Source organism: Triticum urartu, unplaced genomic scaffold (genome assembly GCF_003073215.2).
Source record: "Triticum urartu cultivar G1812 unplaced genomic scaffold, Tu2.1 TuUngrouped_contig_6690, whole genome shotgun sequence".
Classification (NCBI taxonomy): domain Eukaryota; kingdom Viridiplantae; phylum Streptophyta; class Magnoliopsida; order Poales; family Poaceae; genus Triticum; species Triticum urartu.
This window is the reverse complement of record NW_024117472.1, coordinates 1-9,058: the sequence shown is the minus strand read 5'-3', so window position 1 is coordinate 9,058 and position 9,058 is coordinate 1. Positions and strand designations below refer to the sequence as shown.

The window sequence follows — 9,058 nt, the reverse complement described above, 5'->3', positions numbered from 1 at the left end:
TAAACCCTGACCCAACCCGTAGCTGGACCGGCTTCCCCGGCCCAGACTTTGCTTTCTGCACTCATAAGGCGTCGAGCGCGCGAACTGTGCGCGCCGAGCGCGACTAGGCATAGGTAGTGGCCGCAGTGAGCACGCCCACTCCGCGAACGTGGGATGGCACGTTCAACACGAACGGGGCAGCGGCGTGCGCATCGGCCGGGCCAGTTAGGAGCGATCTGAATAAAAGGAGAAAGAGAACAGAAAAGTAGTATCAGTTGTGCGCTGCGCAAAACACTTGCCCCTGTGAGTTCATCGAGAGCACTGAGGGAGAGAACGAGCGCGGCGGCCGCCTGACACGGCCCACCCGCCCAGCCAGCTCCGCCGCCGACTGCTGCAGCAGCCGCTCACCTGTGGCCGTTCCCTCTACTCCCGCTCCCGGCGACGAGACCATTGCAGACGTGGTGCTGCTCTGCTCGGCTACTTGGGCAGCTCAAATCGATGTGTGGATCTGATCGCTTTTTGTTTTTTGATTGAAGGGTGTCCCTGTAAAATTACAGGGACTGTTTTGTAAATTGATAATACCCCTCATCTAACAATGTATAACGTCGTCTACCATCAACCGTTATGCCAAGTCATCAAATGTGGGACCCACATGTCATAATCACGGTTAAAATGTCCGAAGCAACCGATCAGTGTTTTTTGCAAAAGATTAGATGAAAAATCAGTGGTTTCTGACAGAAATTTGTAAAACGGTCTTTTCTGCAAACCTAGGCGCTAATGTGGTGGTTTTCTACAATTCACTCGACGGGGGAAGATGAATGAACCCTGTTAAGCCTTTGCACCCATTCAGTACTAATTCTTCTAAATGCTCTGCTCTAGGTCCGGGTGATGATGATGTCAACACCTCCTGTATGCCAGATTTGGACTCAATCTTACCGCAAGTATGAATATACAGACTCCTGAGAGATGCAGGGATGTTGAGGACCTCAACCAAGTTGGGACAATTGTATATAACCAGAGACTCTAGACGTGGCAGCACCTGACTGGTTTCTGATGATGTTGAAGACCCAACAGAAGTTTGTGCATATCCAATCAAATAATTGCAATACCAAATGTCAAGCGTCCTCAAGGATACCAACCATTGGAACTCCTTTTCTGGCCAATGGACGAGTGCGTCGGAGCTAAAAATTGACAACTCTTGAAGTTGTGCAAAACATGCACACATCTCTGCTATACCTGACTTGAAGCCTCTTAACACCAAAACTGCTAGAGGAAAATCTTGATCATTCCTTTTGTTCTTGACGCTCACCACTTGCCTCAAACCATTCTCAGCCGCCCTCAATGTTGTTTCTGTCCTGTTTTCAATGCTATTCAGTTCCACATTGGTCAATGAAGCCATATGTCTAGCTACCCACACGAACAACTCTGCCTCACATCCTTCCACCTTTAATTCACCGAGCATTGGTGAAAAAGCTGTAGTTGTCAACTCTGGACATTTCTTAATACAAACATTCTGAAGTTTAGGGAAGGTCGGATGTCCTGGCAATGCTTTCAACTTTACACAGTCGCTAATACGTAGCTTCTCAAGGAGAGGAAACATGATCTCTCCTCCTTGCACCCCATCATTATTCATTTCCCACCATCTCTCCAGACTGTAAAGGTCTTTAAGCGTAAGCTCCTTCAGATTTGGGGATGCAAACGATGTATCACACTCACCTCTGAACAACCATTGCACTTTTCCACAGCTGAAAAGACGGATCTCGGTAATGTTTTGCAACACAGCTAGTCATGTTGGAAAAGTGCTGCCTCCATAGGACTCTATTCTTATGGCATGCAGCCCATCATGAGGTCTGAGATTCTCGAGCACTCTTGCATCATCCTCATCATCTCGACAGCAACACCTAGTTTCATCTGTATAATAAGCCCATCCAAAGGTCCATGTTAATGTCAGAGCTCTTAGTTCCTTCTTCTGCATGAGGTTTGCCGCTTTTGCATCATCATTTGTCACATTCTCTAGTTGTCGTAGATCCAATTGACCACCAAGGTTTAATTTCGTGAGCTCTCCAACATTGCTGCAATCAGAGCCACTACCTGCTACAAAACATGTAAGTGTCTGCAAGGATGTAAGTTCTCCGAGATCTCTAGGCATGCTCTTCAGCTTTGGGCAGCCATGAGTGTAAAGGTGACGGAGGGCAATCATATACTTCATTTGTCTCGGAAGCTCAACAAAATAAGCACATCCAGAGAGGTTCAGCGTTTGTAGATTGTATAGAATGCTCATATCTCCAGGGAGTGCTTTGATCCAACTACCTGAGAGATCTAGGTACCTCAGTTGATGTAGATGCTTTGGTTTCAGTGGGAATGATGATACCCACAAACAAAGCTGCAATGCTCGCAAAGACCCATATTTTGATAGATGCCGCAATGATGCACTTTTCATAACTCTAAGACACAAAAGAGTTTGGATAGATGGAGAGCTTCCCTCTAGAGAAATATTCAGTTTTCTTTCTGGTTCGTTGCACAACAAAAATAAATGCCGTGCATCATTTGTAAGCCACTCACACTGACTTGATTCCTCAGTTGCAGCATGTTCAATCTTGCCTAGTTCCCATGTTGCCAAGGCACATCCCTTTCCCATTACAGACAATGCAACATCATGCATAAGATCATGGATTTTACATATAGACATAGAATAACACAACCCGGCTTGGACTTTTTTCACATCCTGAAAGAATGATCTGCAGGCTAGATCTTTGAAAATCCTTTTGCCAGTGGTTTCAAGACGAACATTATCTTCTTGGATAAGAAAGCCATGTGCAATCCATAGTTGGATCAACTTATCCACATCAATCATGTAACCTTTGGGAAATATAGCACAAAAAGCAAAACATTGCTTCATATCTGTCGGCTGGTCGTTGTAACTGAGAGTGAGTATCGGTAAGATTCCAGACTCCTCGGTGCAAATGTTGCTTCTGCTTGATACAGCCTTCCATTCTTCCACACTGGTCTTGGTACACAGTACGGAGCCTAGTGTTGTTGCGGCTAAAGGAGAGCCAACACATCTCTTCACAATCTCATCAACCATATTCACCAACCCAACAGGCCTTTCCTCCTCATTGGGAAAATAGCTAAATGCTCTTGTCTCGACGATTTCCTTTAGGAATCTATCTTCCAAAGCTGTGAGATTATAGACTTCAGTACAGTGCATTATTTTAGCTACTCGTTCATCACGAGTTGTTGTCAATACGACACTACCTACGCCACCATGTTGAAGGCGTGCCTTGAGTTGCTCCCATTTATCAACCTCTCCTTTATCAAACTCTCGTTTCCAGACATCATCCAGCACAAGGAGGTACCTTTGCCCATTAACAACATTCTGAAGGTTATCCAGTGGTGTACTCTTCTTCTTGGAAGTAGCAACTTCTTTGCCATCGTCCTTCTTCCCAGGAGAGGCTTCAACTATATGTTTTGCCAGAGTATCCACATCAAAGCTACCGGAGACACAAACCCACAACAGCAGATCAAAATGCTTCTGAATTTCAGGATCATTGTAAACAAGTTGTGCTAATGTGGTCTTGCCTAGACCCCCCATTCCAACGATGGGAACAACCGTGAGATCTGCATTGTTAGCTTGACCAACTAGTAAATCAATGATACTCTTACTATCATTCTCTCTCGATCTTCTCTTGATTTGCTTTAGATCAAAGATATTATCATCCATCTCCCGCAACTGGTTGGATACTAGTGGCTGAGGATGTTTAGAGCGTTGACGATGTTTAGTGCCAAATTCATTCTTTTCATTCACAAGCAGATCAATGTCACGTACAATCTGGTGGAGCTTTCTTCCCATCCTGTTACGGAATATAAAACGGTTGTGGATGGGGAAGAGTTTTACCACACTGAAGCCTAGGTCGTTGTAGTGTCCCTCCTTTTTGGCCTTACGACGAAGCGCCTCATACTTGAACTCATCAAAGACTTCATTCGCCTTGTAAGCCACCTTCTTCATGTCCTCGAGCCAGGCCACTGCCCCTGCTCTGCGGGCTGCCGCCTGCTCGGTGTCGGCTGCTGCCTGCTCGGCGTCGGCTGCTGCCTGCTCGGCGTCGGTGATGATGTCCTCGACGAGAAGCAGTTTGCGCTTCAAGATATCATGTTCCTTCTCCATGCCCTTCATCACCTTGTACTGGTTAAGGAGGTAGCTGGACGAGTTCTCCATCATAATTTTGACCAGTGGTCCGACCACCATGGTGGCCACCACTGCCGCCATTGGAACACTAAGGATAACACACGCAAGAAGCCAAGAATGGCAGAGAAGCACAAGTTTGAGGAAGACAGTAACGGCAAGAGCAAATAATGTGCCCTTGCTGGTTTGCTTCAGAGAAAATATTGAAGTAAACAATGTGGAGGCAGATGAGGATAGTAAAAGCGAATGCTCAGGCCCAACTAACAACTGACAGCCTTGATTGAAGAAAGCGATGCACGTAGCTGTACTAAACATTGACCCTACAACTCATGAGAATTGTCTGCATGAGAGCAAATAATTGTCGGCAAAAGTTCCTTATGAAAGAACATAGAGGGGTTTCTCCGTTCATGTGAAATGTTCATCTATGTGATTTTTTTTAAACATAGTTACGCGCATCACTTTCTTGATCTATGAAAACTTGAGAAAATGCTGTCTAAGCAAATTAAGTCTCCTAACACTCACGGAAATGTTAACAACTAAGAGATGAGGTCCCAACGAAGACAATCTCTCCGGAAAGAAAAAGGACATTAAAAAAACTACCACATACTCAGTTACAACAAACCAAATAATGATGTCTAAGTATAAATTTTTCTCTGAGCAAAGATACCACCCAACAGATCAAAAAGTGCGTACGCACAAGATTAGTAAGAATTTATTAATAAAGGTCCCAACGAGAAAATCTATCGAAGCACGATATCGTTTAATCAAATTGAGATGCAGGCTAATACACACATAACTGATAAAAAGTTAGAAACATTGACCCTACTGTCCTTGAGAATTGTAGGCTCAGATGGCAGGGAGCCATGGCCTTCATTTTTCTCCTCATCCTCCTCCGTCAATGATGACGATGTGACCTGGCCTTGAGAAAATGATAATGTTCATCTATCATGAGAAAATATATTGATATGTAGTTGTACATCACTTTCTTTAATTTATGAAGAATTGAGAAGAGTTATATCCAATGAAAATAATTCTTGAGGGGCGAGGACTGTGAGAACGACAAGAAAATCATCTCCTAACACTCACGTGACTGTTAACAATAAAAAGATGGGGTCCAACTGAAAATAACCTCTATGGCAAAAAAAAATGAAGGACTGAGAATTTCTTAATGAAGGCCCCAAGGGGAAAAATCTGTCGGGGCCCATTATTATTCAGTGGCAGCAAAAATACTTGTCTCGGTACCTTTTGGATTGATCTGCTTCATGCACCCTGCAATCTTGTTCTTCTCTTCAGATTCAGAATGACGTTTAAGCCGGCTGGAGCTAGCTCTGAAGATTGATGAATCTATTATATCTGGTGCAGTTGGGCCAGCACGGGCGAGCTGGTCATTGTCGCTGTTTGATCTTCTTTAGACCCTATAAACAGCATGCTCTTGCCACTACAAAAAGTTTGTTCAATGTTCACTTAACAGTCAAAGCAATCTTTTCTTTTCGTGAAGTAAGCATAGATGACAATGTAACTAGCTGCTACGTTCTTGATGTGCGATTCTTTAGCTCGTGAATGATGATACTGATACATCGTGATGTTATGCACATTTCTGCTGAAATTCCATACCTGAATCAACATATCTTCAGATGCTTCCCCACTTCAGGTTGGCTGGAACTTTTCGGCACGATTGAGCCATAACGCGGATCTTTTAATTTCTGGTCAATGCAGTTTAATGTGATCTACAGCCGCCTCACCGGGGAGGGCTCGTCCGCGAGAAGATCAATCGGGTGGTGAAGCCGGTGGAGCAGAGCAGGCCAGTTCGCCGTCAAATAATACTTGTCACCACCTGATTAAGACTTAAATCTGAAACCAGCCACTACATACTGTTTGCATTTGTCTGACAGCACCATATATTTCTTTGGACAGAGATGAATGCAATGTACTCATCTCAGTTCAGGGAGGCCCCTGACATCTTCAAGATCGAGGGAACCAACGGCATGCCGAGGTCAGGGTCACCAAGGAGTACAACCGGAATGCCGTCGGTGACCTCTCAATCAGGGTGCTCAGTCTGCCTGCAGGTCTGAAAACCGCACATAGTCTCTCAAACCCATTATCCTCGTATTCAGGAACTCTCGGTGAACATCATATCATTAGAAGTTGAAGTACCAGATCTCTAGTTTTATTTACTTACTTGAAATTTTGAGTGGTTCACGACAACGCAATAATGTACCAAAGTTACTAACCTCACTTCAGATTTTCAGAAACGTGTAGGAAATCTTGCAACACTTGAAAGTTGCTGGTTTTGTGGCAAACATGAAAAGGCATCTTATGAATTTTAGTTGCCATCATCATTCATATTCTTCTCACTTGTTAGATCTTCTGTCCTTGCACAAATCATAGTCAGTATTTACGGGAATCAAAGATAACGCAGTCTATACTCTGATCAAAACCTGAGCAAGTTTACCCAAAACGCATGCTGGCGAAACATACATGCCAAATGCAGGTTTCAACAGGAACAATGTTTAATGTCAGACAAGTATAGCAGATATGGAAAATACAACTCAATTATCAGCTTGATACCTGTTCCACAATCCACAGGTCCTCTAAAATGTGCAAAATAAAAATACATATCAATACTGAAGAACCAAAATCTCAGGTTCCAAGTTTCGGACACATAGCAACCGCGGCTCCACAAATTTGTGGTGCGAATATTGGTTGCAAGTAATGTGCAAAAAGCACCACAAATTTGTAGAAACTAGGCTCCACACACAGTTGGTGTGGACTTTGTCCGCCATCTGGAATGGCAAATAGCGCAGTTTGTTTGGATGACCATCAGAACAGTAGAAACAAAGTGCGGAGCGTGAGGGGAAACCAACAGCTTCAGATACATATGATGGTCAGTAAAAATCGAAAACAGAGCATATTGACCAATAAAAGTGGTGCTTGCCTATACAAGTCCAGAAATAAAACTGGGAAATTGCTACATTATTTTGATAAAACTGACGGTGCCCAGAGCAGAATGTCACCATGCTAGTTAAAAGTAAAACAATAATATAACCGTAGGTAAACATAGGCGGGGAATACGAGTACTTATTATTCAGACAAGATCTTTTTCTGATAACAGAATGATATAGGAGCGCTTTCTGATTACTGATCTCGCAGTTCAACATGGCAACAAGCCAACAACTTCCTGTGGGCGTCTTGTAAGAGAATAGCTCTACTCCAAGTGATCTCTAATACAAATAAGCATCAGATGTTATGATCCCACCAGCTTATTCTTCCAAAAAAGAGGAACAATTAAAGGCTTTCAGTAGTGTAGGCATATCTTTAGATCACAAACCTGCACGACAACTTCCATACTGATATTCTTGTGATTCTGCTCATACCTCTCTAATCTCTACGGATGGCATATTTCCACGTATTTAGTTTCAGCAGCAAAGGCCTTGGCTTATCTGCACAGATTAATCATGTCAAAAACATACACTTAGAGAAACATTATTTAAGAAATGATGGATTTAGGTTAAAGAAACATTTAATTTGCTCCAGTTTTCAGTCGTGCTACTAGTAAGTGATAGAGAAGGCAATTGCTGCGCGCTTACTTCCATAACAATGGGCATCTATGTATTCCCACTGGAGGCTGCCCAGACGTTGCTGCAGGCTTGTAGGGAGTGTCTTCATACCAGGACACGCAAATATGCGAAGTTGTTGGAGAGATGAGTATGCTTGCGGCACATCCGGTAGGGATGACATGGAAATCGCAGTATGAAAGCCCAAGACGCTCCAACGATTTTAGCCCTGCCGAACGACATTCCAGAGATGTCAACCCGCTGCAGTGTTCAATTTCTAGTACCTGGATCACCAAGCAGTACAACCGGATCACCAAGCAGTACAATCGAACAACCTGGATCACCAAGCAGTACAACCGGATCGCCGTCAGCATTATCTCGATCAGGATGCTTGGTCCGCCTTTCAGACCTGAAAACCACACAAATCTGTCTGAAGAAACCCACTGTGATACAACATAAGCATACCTAAGCCCTCTTTAACTCCCTGCTTAATCAGGTTAGATGATGATGATGAGAATACACTACCAGAAAAACTGCGTCTGCCGACGGCCGAATCTATGCCGACGGCCCCCGTCGGCATCGCCGCACCTATGCTGACGGCCGAGGGTGGGTCGGCGGCGTAGAAAAGCCGTCGGCATACATCAATCTATGCCGACGGGGCCGTCGGCATAGACGAGGCCATCGGGACCGCCAGAGATACGCCTACGGGGCCCGTCGGCATAGGATAGGCCGTCGGCATAGGATAGGCCGTCGGCATATCCCGAGCCCACCTCCCCGGTCAGTGCTGACCACTTGACGGCGTTTATCCTATGCCGACGGGAGGTAACAGCGGCCGTCGGCATATCTGTGGCAGAGGGATGCCTACGGCACAGCCGTCGGCATAGGCCCCTCTGCCACGTCAACGATCCGTGTGGCACACCACGTCATCGATCCGTGTGTGCACAGATATGCCGACGGCCGTGCCGTCGGCATATGTTTACTTAATTTTTTATTTTATCTGTGGGAGAGATATGCCTACGGCATAGCCGTCGGCATAGGACCCTTCGCCACGTCATCGATCTGTGTGCCACGCCACGTCATCGGTCCGTGGGACAATCTGCGTGTGTGCACAGATATGCCGACGGCCTTGCCGTCGGCATACGTGTATTTTATTTTATTTTTTTATTTTTACTTTGTTTTGTTATTTTTACTTTATTTTACTTTTTGCTTTTGCATAAGATAATTATGACTTATCTAAAAAAACATACCCAATGGTATATCGATTGCCCCACATTACGAACGTCGCTATTGCCGTGTCACGGAGGGGGGAAACGGTCGACACGGAAGGAATTCTGGTTGGTGGGGG

General features: G+C 44.7%; 1 pseudogene; it reads right to left on the bottom strand.

The window, feature by feature from the left end:
* Window positions 1-1,120: 1,120 nt before the first annotated feature.
* On the bottom strand, window positions 1,121-4,342 carry LOC125530971 (annotated as a pseudogene).
* Between the last annotated feature and the right edge of the window lie 4,716 nt (window positions 4,343-9,058).